Source organism: Sceloporus undulatus, chromosome 6 (assembly GCF_019175285.1).
Source record: "Sceloporus undulatus isolate JIND9_A2432 ecotype Alabama chromosome 6, SceUnd_v1.1, whole genome shotgun sequence".
Taxonomy (NCBI): domain Eukaryota; kingdom Metazoa; phylum Chordata; class Lepidosauria; order Squamata; family Phrynosomatidae; genus Sceloporus; species Sceloporus undulatus.
Window position 1 is genome coordinate 25705957 of NC_056527.1, and position 11597 is coordinate 25717553.

Below are 11597 nucleotides of genomic sequence, written 5' to 3' on the forward strand. Positions count from 1 at the left end.
GGATTTTAAAACTGGTGTAATGTGGGCAAATCTAGATGTGTCAGTTCCCAGCCTGGCTGCCATACTCTGTACCAGTTGAAGTTTCCAAACTTGACACAGAGGTAGTCCCATGTAGAGCGCATTACAAAAGTCGAGCCAAGAGGTTACCAGTGCATGTAACCACTACTGTTTCACGGTCTTCCCACTCCAGGAAGGGGCGCAGTTGGCAGATCGGCTGAAGATGAAAGCAGGTGCTCCTGACCGTCGCATCCACCTAAGCCATCAGATGGAGAGACGAGTCTAGGAGCACCCCCAAACTGCGAACAGAGTCCTTCAGGGGAAGTGTGACCTCATCCAGAACTGGTTGGCATAACTCCATTCCCGGACTAGGAGTCCCTATTACTAATACCTCCATCTTACCTGGATTCAACTTGAGTTTGTTTTCCCTCATCCAGTCCATTACCGCATCAAGACAGACATTCAGAGGATAGATGCCCACCTTGAGGGACGCCCGACCTGAGCTCCCTCTTGGCTGAATAACTGTCTCCAAGTGACACCATCTGGAATCTACCTGAGGAGTAGGATCAGAACCACTGCAAAGCAGAGCCTCCGATTCCCAGCTCTCTCAGGTGTTACAGAAGGATACCATGGTCAATGGCATCGAAGTCTTTAATAAGTATTCATCTTAATATATATACTGGTAATTATGCCCCTTAGAAAGTCAAAAGATTTCCATTGTTTTTGCCAGCAAATGAAGACACCTAGTAATTAAAAGGGCACAATGACACAAGAATTTACAGATGACATCCCAGTAGGTAACGTGAGACAGGGAGTCTTTTCATTCTCCTTCAAACGCATTCACAAAACAGTGATGTTTATCACACTATGCTCTTAAAGACGTACTATTCCAGTGTGACTCCTCTAGCAGCCTCCTGTTGCATGCTGGGATTGGCAGTTTTAAGGAGCTGAACTTCTCTGCCTGAGATTCTAAATACCCCTCCTTAAAACTGCCAATCCCAGCATGCAACAGGAGGCAGCTAGAGGAGTCACACTGGAATAGTACCTCTTTAAGAGCTTGTCTGATAAACACCAGTGAATGATAAGATCAGAAAGGGAACAGAGGTAAGGAAAATAGATGAAGTTCATAAGTAAGGCTAAGGCATCAATTAAGAAAGAATTTAAGAAAAATCAACCCCAGTGACTTTACTGAGAAATTAGTAATAAAGGTATAGTAGAGCAAAATGGAGATATTTTGGTTTATTGTGGCGGACTGAGCTAGTCAGCAGTCAGGAGCAAACTGAACGCTGGTCTTCATGCAAATGCCCGTCCCTGACCTAAGCAAACAAACAGTTTTGTTTCCAGCATTAAAAAAGTACAGGGTATCCTTTAAAATGTTTCTTATTGGAATAACAAAGGCATGACAATGTTATTTTTGAAAATAATGTAGCAACTCGGAGGTTTAAGAGTCACAAGTACGCTTTTAATGTAGCATGTACAGTTGGCTCTCCTTATCTATGGATTCTTTATCCATGGATTTAAAATATTCAAAAAAATATATAAATTACAAAAGCAAACCTTTTATACGAGGGACACCATCTTATTACCATATATACTTGTCTATAAGTCTAAAAATTTATGCCCCAAAATTTACCCCCAAATCCCAGGTTACGGGTCACTATGGTAATATGATAGCAGCTCTTTCAGTTTCCCCATGCAGTTGGCAGAGCAGTTTATTTCTCTCTTGACCAAGCAGAAAGAGTCCTGAGTGATTAATTGATATTGTTGTTTGTTTAAGAGTCCTCTCCCACCCGCATGTCTGGCTGAAATGAAAGCTGAAATGATGAAGCAAAAAGTATCAATGAGAATCTCTTTTGCCATACCACACATACACACACTGAAGAAGCCTCCAGGTTTTACCCTCGATCTAGCCACAGGTCATGGCAAAAGCCATAATTTTGACCCCTAAACATAAACTTGACTTATACAAGAGATTGACTTAAAGTTGAGTATATACGTTAAGTCATTGTATTTAAGAGGACCTGAATATCCACAGATTTGTATCCACTGGGGATCCTGGAACCAAACCGCACTGGATACCAAGGCCCCACTATACTGTTTATTTGTTATAAAATATTCCCTTGGTGAAATCATTTTGAGAGATTTTTCTAAAAAATTTGGTTGGGTTTTTAAAAAAATAAATAAAATGAAATGAAAAGCCATAAATTAAGGTGTCATTCTTAAAGAGTAACAACTAACACATATGTTTGGGGGGAAATAGTAATGCCTTTGAAGTAATATTCCCAATTCTGCTTGTCCCCTGACCACAACCATTCTGAATATTGGGTTATGTGACTACATCTCAGAAAACACTTTTGAAAATGAAAGAACAAAGATCACACTTTCAAATTAATCTCCATTTTATTTCTCCACCCACAGTAATGTAAGTCAGAACATACAGTCCATCAAATAAACACTGATTTAAGAGATGAAAAGCCCTAAAGAAAATTAATTTTAGTATTAAAAATAACTATGGCGGGATATAGACCGCCGCTTTGCGGCGGTCTCCCGCCGGCGCCATTTGCTCTGCAAGGGAGCCGCAGCAGCCAAATCGTGCGGCTCCCACGCGGAGCAAAAAAAAGAAGCTCCATTTTGGAGCTTCTTTTTGCGGTGCCTTTATGACGTCGCGAGGCGCCTCTGGCACATTCGCGATGTCATAGGCGTCGCGACACGTCTGGACGCTATGCGTCCAGTACGTAAACATGGCGGGCCCCATGTGGAAGGGGCGCCGCCATGTTGTACGTATTCTATACGTACTAGGGTTAGGGGGGTGGGGAAGCACCGCCCCTTCCTAACCCTAGTACGTATAGAATACGTACTATATGGCGGTCTATATCCTGCCCTTAGTTCTCACTACAATTTAAGGATTAACAGATTTATGGTTGCAATACCCTCTGTAGGCCAGAACCACTTTTGTGTATCTGATAAAGTAGGGGAGAATCAAACATTAATAGAAATTGATCGATGGCCATCTGATGGGGATCCTTTGATTGTGATTTCCTGCATGACAGGGGGTTGAACTGGATGCCCCTTGTGGTCTCTTCCAATTCTATGATTCTATGAGTGTAGCCAAGAAATCAGAAAAAGATTAAGATTGGGAAGGACAGCTAGGAAAGAACTAGAAAAGATCCTAAAATGCAAGGATATACAACTGAGCACAAAAGTTAGAATTGCACAAGCCATTGTATTCCCAATTGCCATATATGGATGTGAGAGCTGGACAGTTAAGAAGGAAGATAGAAGGAAAATCAACTCATTTGAAATGTCATGCTGGAGAAGAGTGCTAAGGATTCCATTGACAGCCAAAAAGACCAACAAATGGGTCCTGGAGCAGATCAAGCCAGAAATATCCCTAGAAGCCAAGATGACAAAACTCAGGTTGTCGTACTTTGGATACATCATGAGAAGGCATGAATCATTGGAAAAAACAGTAATGCTAGGAAAGGTAGAGAGAAGTAGAACGAGAGGAAGGCACATGCAAGATAGATGGATTCTATTAAAGAGATCATGAGTCTCAGTCTGCAGGAGTTGAGCAGAGCAATGGAGGACAGAGGGTCTTGGAGATGTCTCATCAGCAGGGTAACCATGGGTCGAGATCGACTTGAGGGCAGTTAACAACAACAGAGGGATCTACTTAACAAAAAGCTTTCCCTTCAATAAATCAGTCTTTAAGTTGCCACACAACTCTTGGTTACTTTTGCTACATAACACTTAACTCAGTGGTTCCTCTGTAATTTTTTTTGTGGTTCTAGCAGTTTACTCTATTTGTATTCATAGCCTTTCACTCTGTAAGAAACTTAAACATGATTAATTTGAAAGCACAAGGCACAAGCTATACTCCAGTCTTCAGTAATGGCTCTACTTAAATGTTCATGGAATGCACTTCTAATAAGCTGTACCATTACGTTTGTGCAGTATAATGCTAAAATTTATTCTGCCTTTTTTGTATAACATTTATTCTTCCATAGCTGTCCACAAAGGGACATATTTAATAAATAAAGGAGTGCTAAGACACTGTTGCCCCACACATCAGCCACTCAGTAAGAAGACTAATTTGAATATCCTTTCCTCTGGATAATTATTATTGTAGCTTGTTTCCTCCTTCTATACTAAAGCTGTAATTTATGGGGGCTGTTTTCAGGATATTGCCTTTAATTCAGTAAGTTGTAATTTGCCTTTTAGCTTCTAGGATTGCTTTGTCTCTGCATGTGGCTGATAGCAAAGTGAGTGGTACAGGTTCTTTGATGGTGTAAATCTGCATGCATAGGCTTCTTGGGTTCCTCACAGTCTGATTCATTCTTTGTGGGTGGACAGTTTTGTGCCACAAGTTCTCCTGGTGCAGATATTGCAAAGTGCCTTAATTATTACGTTGTGCTGTTGGTCCAGTTCTTGTTGTTAATTGCTGTCAAGGTGACCTCAACTTATGGCAACCCTATGAATGAGAAACCTCTAAGTCACCCTATCCCCAATTGCTCTGCTGAGGTCTTGTTGACTCAGGGCCATGGCTTCCTTAATTGTGTCTATCCATCTAGAATTTGGTTTTCCTTTTTTTCCTGCTGCTTTTGACCTTAACAAGTGTTATCATATTTTCTAGTGACTTAGGTCTTTTCATAATATATCCAAGGTACAACAATCTCAGTTTAGAATCTTGGGTTCTAGAGAGAGTTCAGGCTCTATTTATTCTAGGATCCATTTACTGGTCTTTTTGGCAGTCCAAGGTATAGGTAGGACTCTTCTGTAGCACCAGGTCTCAGATGAGTTGATTTTCTTCTTATCCACTTGGCTGTCCAGACTGCACAAGCATATATCAAAAATGAGAAATACGATGGCATGTTTCATCCTAGCTGTAGTATTCCATGATACAGTTGGCTCTCCCCAACCGTGGACTTGCCATCCTTGGACTGGAGCATCCACAGTTGGCCCCGCCCCATTCTTCTGAATGGCAGCACATGCACATGGCAATGGCACAATTAAAACCAACAGGACTTGAAGTCCCATGTTTTTTGGCATCTGAGCAGGGGGTGAGGGGGTGCTGCCAAATCCCCATGCACACAAAGGGCTGATTGCATATCTTTGTACTTCAGGATCTTTTCTAGTTACAAAGTATAAAACCAAGATAACGTTTTTCTAGATATTCCTCAGGAATACTGAAACTAAGATCTGAGCTTAAAAGTATTACTTTGGGGGCTTTAAAGATGGAGGTGCCTCCACATTCTTTGACAGAAAGTCATATGTTCTTCATGATGCTATGTAAGTATTAAACATCTTAGCTGACAATTGACTTCCTGACTGCAGGAATATTATTGTAAAATACTGGAAGATTACCCTGCTTTCTAAAATAGATCACAGGCTCCAAACAGTGTGGCAGATGTTTTTTTAATAGGTTTGAGTCTTTTTAGGTTAAGAAAACATATTCCACTATTTGTGAGGGGGAGGAGTAATTTGATCGCACTATGCTTACTGAAAAAGGATTTAAATGTAAAAACATCACAAAGCAAGAACTGTCCATGATTTGATATATCATTTGATATTTTAGTTATTGTTCAACTAGTCTTGCATAGTTTTGTTAATTTGTTTAATTCAGGCCAAGATGATAAGCCAAGATACAAATAAACCTTTGCTTGAACACACAGCCCCTTTACACAAGCTATGATTAAACTAGAAAATCTCTAAAAATGATTTTCGATTTTGTCCAAATAATAATTAATTAATTAATAATTAATAATAATTTGTTTTATTTATATACCGCTATTCCAAAGATCATAGCGGTGAACAGCAAGTAAGCTAATTAGCAAGTAAATCAGAAAACTACAGTTGCCACCTTTGTAACAAGGTAGGATCCTGGTATGTTCCAAAGATAGTTATCAAAGGCACGTTACAGAGCACCCAAAAACAGTGCTCTGCCAGCACCACCAGTTGCTGCATCCGGGAATCGCAGCGGTCAAACCGATTCCCGGATGCAACAAAAAGCCACAAAAAGCGGCTTCTTTTTGTGCCCCGGAAGTGGCGCTGCAAGTGGCCAATGGCGCACTTGCGACTCACTTCTGTTGCGGGACGTGCAGATACTATGCGTCTGCAATATCAAGATGGTGGCGCCCATATAGAACAGGCACTGCCGTTTTGTACGCGCCGAGCGCATACTAGGGTTAGGGGCGTCCGGAAAGGACGCCCCTTTCTAATCCTAGTACGTGCTCGGCACGTACTTTATGCCCGTCCGGAACAGGCCAAAGTTTCCAAACTCAGCTGAAATGGGAACAATTAATCAGCAAAACTAATGTGAAGGAAACAGGAAGATGGGAAGGTGCTTTTGTCCATGCATTTGTGTATAACTTATGTAAACACAACTATTATATGATTCTGAAGTTTGAGTCAGTAATATTTTATGGTGGTACATAAATCAAGACTATGTTATATGCTGGATGCTAGACTTCCAGTCCATAAATTCTTGGATTACAAACAAACTATTAATTCATTATGTTTATGGCAGTTGTAGTCTGGAAGTGTGCCTTCTTAATTTATTTCTCTAATGAATTCCACATTAACTAATTAGGAACATTTGAATAAGAAATTTGTCAGAAATTGAGGCTTTGTTCCTTAAAAAGAGATGCAGTGTTAATTCTCATCATTCTGTTGCCAAATATCTATTTGTCTGAAGAAGAAAACATATAGAACCACAATGGCTGAAATAAGTTTGGATTTCTATCCTTGAGTTCTTCTAGAAACACGCCTATCCTGAGTAAAATATTTATTTAACTATTTTTATCCTACCCCACATCCAAGGATTTCAGAGCAACATACAATAAAATTATTTTTGATAGTTTAAAACAATGTAAAACAGTAAGAGTAATATATTAAACAATCTGACAAGTTAAAACAAAACAGCTTAAAACTGCTTAAAAGAATTTAAAATCATGCACTCATATACATTTGAACCCATTACCTGTGCACTCCATCGTAATGTGGGGTGGCTGTTCACATGTGTTACCTGGCACTGTCACCAATATGAGTTGCTTGCTCTAAAGTCAGAACAAGGGCCCAGTATCGATCACATGGCTGGGTGCCTTGTTTTGAACTCAGACTGAGTGACTCACTGTTGCAGTGGGGCCAAGCATCACAGTAAAACACCACCTGCCATTGCTTCTGGAGCAAAAAGGTAAGTTTAACATGGGGGAGATATGTTGGATCTGGTGCTGGACATTGTTTGGACAGGTTGCACCAGGACTGAAGATTGGACCCTGGGCTGGACTCCAAGCTGAGAAGATAAATTGTTGGGACTCCATGCCAAAAGGACAGGTGTGGGGAAGGACATTTTATTTGGCCCATACAGACAACCCCTAGAGAAGGCTCCTTCAAGTATCAAAGTTTCAAACCAGTCAGCCCTAAATGTCAGCACTACCATTTTGAACTCATACTGGAAGCATATTGGTGCCAGTATGATACAGTCTCTGTATTGTGTTGTATGCAATGTCTTATAATAATAAGCATTTAATTTAAGCTGGGGTAAGCAATTGTGGCCCTCCAAATATTGTCGGGCTGCCATTCCCAGCAGCCTTAGCCCAGCATTGGACTTTATCACACATGAGGAATTTCTCTTAATTTCGAATGAAAAGAAAGTGGGGCCAGAACGCATTCACGTGAATTCGCTAGTTCAGCGAATTTACGTGAATGCGAACTGCATTCGAACTGGCTTCCCATTGCCCCAAAATAGCATGCCATTGCTGAATTTGCATGTGGTAGTCTATCACGCAATAATGTGAAACCCCATGATTGCGTTTAGATTCCCATTGGATTATACTTCCAATTTCCCTTGTCTGATAAACTCCATTGTCAGTGGTGAGGAAGCATGGAAATTACAGCCCAACACCCTCTTGGGGGCTATAGGCTTCCCATTTCTCACTGAAAGCATACCCACTTGTTTAAACTGAGAAATGACTAGCATTGTCAAGTAGGGAGTTTAAACTGAAAATGCCTGCTTGCTAAGAGAAGCCACAAACACTTGCTCTTTATAATGAAGTCTAGTCACCATTTTCCTACTACAGTACAGGATGAGAGAATGGCAAGTTCCATGTGTCAACTTGTCTGTTCAATAGCTACATGACTAATAGTCTCATAAACAAAAAGAAACAAACTATTAAGCTTGAACAATAAATTTTACAGGAGAAAATAGAATAAAGGTGGGAGAAGCATACTATTGATCGGAGAAATCGGTGGACTGAAACCTGTAGCCTGAGATGATCAATTATATGTAGAGGCTATAAGAAGTAATTAGCAGGAGTTAGATTACATTGGAATACCTGGAAAGAAAGGAACAGATGTTTGGGCAACTATATGTCTGTATACTACATGATTTCATTAGCATCCAAGTTAGCTTTCTGAATGCTAACAGAGACAAGTTAGACACTTAAATTAGAGTTACATATAAACTGAATAACCACACACACACACACACACACACACACAAACTAGAAGGGCAATGTTGTATGAATGCTTCTGTCAGGCTATCTTCTTCAAGCCTGCCCTCAAAAAGGAAATTCCCCTACCCAAACACCAAATATTCAAATCCTGCAGAATAATTAACTTAATAGGACACTACTGTGAGTTTCATTGATGACTGGCTTTAATGGTAAAACGATGTTCAAATTCCTAAGTACCAGCATACTGCTTCAGTGATCAGGCAAAAACATTTTAAAAGGTCCATTCACAAGCTGAAAATGGATTTTTAGGGGATGGATTCACTTAAACTCTTCAGGACCACCATACATATTGTATCAACAAATATATTCAAAATAACAAATCCTAAAATGTACATCTAAATCAGCTTGCATAGTGATGAGATTTCAAAATGCCAACTTACAGAAAATTACACATCACTCTACAAGGGCTGAATAGCTTGGCTTCTCCATATACTCCTCTTTCTCTTCCCCCACCTTTGCTGTTTTTCCAAATATAAAGGTGTGGAAGAGTGTACGTGAGGAGTGGCCAAAATGTGGCTAGGAGGTCACACGCAGGCTCCAAAGTTGTTTTTGTAGCTCTTAGCCCCTCCAGATTTCCTGGCCTCTCCTTCCTAGTAAAAAAAATGAAAGTGAGCAATTCAATTTTTTAAATTGGCTGCAAGGTTATTTTCCCCCCTGTTTAACTTCAAAAAATACCCATTGTTCAAAACCTGGTTTGAACAATGCTTTTGCTTTGGGGCATTTTTGGCAGCCAGAGAACCCAGTGGCAGAAATCTGGCCTCAGGACCTGCTGCCAGTCAGGTGTATTTGTATAGATAGATAGGTCCAAGGCACACTGCAGAAATAATCCAGTTTGAGACAGCTTTAACTGCCCTGGCTCAGTGTTAGAGAATCCTGGGAGTTGTAGTTTATTGTGGCACCAGAGCTCTCTGACAGAGAAGTCTAAATGTCTCACAAAACTACAGTTCTCAAAATTCCCTAGTGCTGAGCCAGTTAAAGCAGTCTCAAAAGTCTTAAAGCAGTCTTAAAGAAGTCTCAAACTGGACAGATAAAGCAATCTCAAACTGGATTATTTCTGCAGTGTATTTTGGACCACAGACAGCAAGATAGATAGAAAAGTTACGGATGAATTCTGAAACTCGTAAATTTATCGCATGGCACAGCAGCTGATTTTGAATTACAGGTCAAACAAATGAGAAAGGAGAACAGAACTAGCATGTTCTCCCTCCATACATATTTATCTTAATCAGTTTCAGAATGCCTGAATAGGACTATAGCTGTACAATGTACATCAAGATGGCTAATGAACCATTTTCATATATGACTCCTCTGACCTGTGTTCATGTTTGAAACCAAAGTTTGTCCTAGTTTTGTTGTACTGTATTTCATGTTCAGCAGCAATTTTGAAGGCCACAAACACCCTATTACAACCCCAGCTCCTTCCAACAAATCTCCTGAGCCCTCAAGATTATTTTTGTTACAATTTTGGATGATTTTTACCAGGCCAAATATCTCCCAAACAATTAATAACATACAAACATACACATCTCATCCTGCCCCCACTTCCCTAGAACTTCACCACCCACATATCTCTTTTTTCAGCCATATGAAAAATGTGGTATTTTCACCCATGCCAGTATGTGTGACCCACTGAGGATGGAGGAGTGGGAAGGACTGGCCTCCCTCCCTTGGGGAGTTTTCCACCCTTGCAAAGGCAGTGAGATTTACATTTAAATCACCATGCCACGGGTTGCACTTGTAATCTTTTCCTGCTTTTGCCACTTTCAAGAAAATTTTAAAAAGTAAACATCATCTGTAAGCCCAAATAGCAAGAGTATGTGCAGTCTTATAATAAAGCAAACCACACAAGTAGATTATTAAAATCGGTGCCGCTGCTTGACTCAAGGCAAAATTATTTTGCTCACGTCAAAACACCCTTTCTGGATACAATTCTAATTTTACTTTATACAAATTACAATACAGTTCCAGCAAGCCATAAATACAAACACACAAACAGGCTAGTTCTCTTTTTCATGACATAACAAAGCAAGAACATTCCTACAGATATTTTTTTCCCCTGGGAATGCTTCAGCATTTTGTCAATTAAACCAACTGGAAACCTTAACAGTTGGGTTGGTTTCCAAACCAACATACATTTCAGCCACTTTAACATAGTCTTTCAGAGGCAAAACAGGTAACACAATCCCTTTTGATGGGCCAGCTCCTTAGACCAGCTTTTGTTTACAATCACTTTCTGCAGATATCATGAGAAAAGTACCTGTACTTACAAAATAAAAATTTTAAAAATGGTTATGTGACCTTAATGCCCGGGGGGGGGGGGGGGTTTCCAAGAATTCGGCAAAGGAGACTGATGCTCAAGTGTGTAAACAGGGTCACACAAAGTGACTTGAGACTCTTTATATGAACAGAAGTAGCCTCTTGAAACAGAAGGTAAGACAACAGTCCTGCCCTCTAGTGGGCAAGTACCAGCAGGACAAACATGCCAGAAATATCACTATCAGATTCTTGTTTCATGAGTTCATTTTGAGCAGTAAGTAAGATTCCCTGTAGCTTAAACTAGGGCTTAGCAGTAAGCAGATCCAAACCAATGTTTGGGAAATTTATGGGGGAAGCAGCTACTATTTCCAGACTCCTCCAAGAAATGTTCTCTCAAGGTCTGAGGAACAGCCAGCACCAATGAAAATAATTTTAGGAAAGTCTGCTGTATTTTTGAGTGAAGAAGATGCAGATGGAATCATTCCATTGCTGGAAAACTCTGAATTTTGGTCCAAAAAAAGAAACTTTTCTAAGCCCTAGTCCTAGGTGTACAGACAGATATGTGGATGACTTGCACCTGATAAGGCAAGAATTTCTTAAGGCAAGTTGTCTAACAACAGCAGCAACAAAATGGCTTTCTCTTTCGCCCCTCCAAATCCAAATCATACTGTTTCAATTCAGAAAGCCTTGAGGAAATTAGGAGTTCACTTTGGATTTTTGTATGGAAGTTATGAAACCCAGGTTGAATTCCTGGCCTGAGAATTCTGTTATTCTAAGTGTATTCTTTTGCACAAGGCTCTGCATGGAGGTTCTTGGTGTTGTATTTTTTTA

General features: G+C 40.2%; 1 protein-coding gene across 1 annotated transcript in view; it reads right to left on the reverse strand.

The window, feature by feature from the left end:
- Positions 1–11597, reverse strand: part of PLXDC2 (plexin domain containing 2) — a 284011-nt gene that overhangs the window by 257724 nt on the left and 14690 nt on the right. The gene's annotated exons all lie outside the window — the stretch shown is intronic.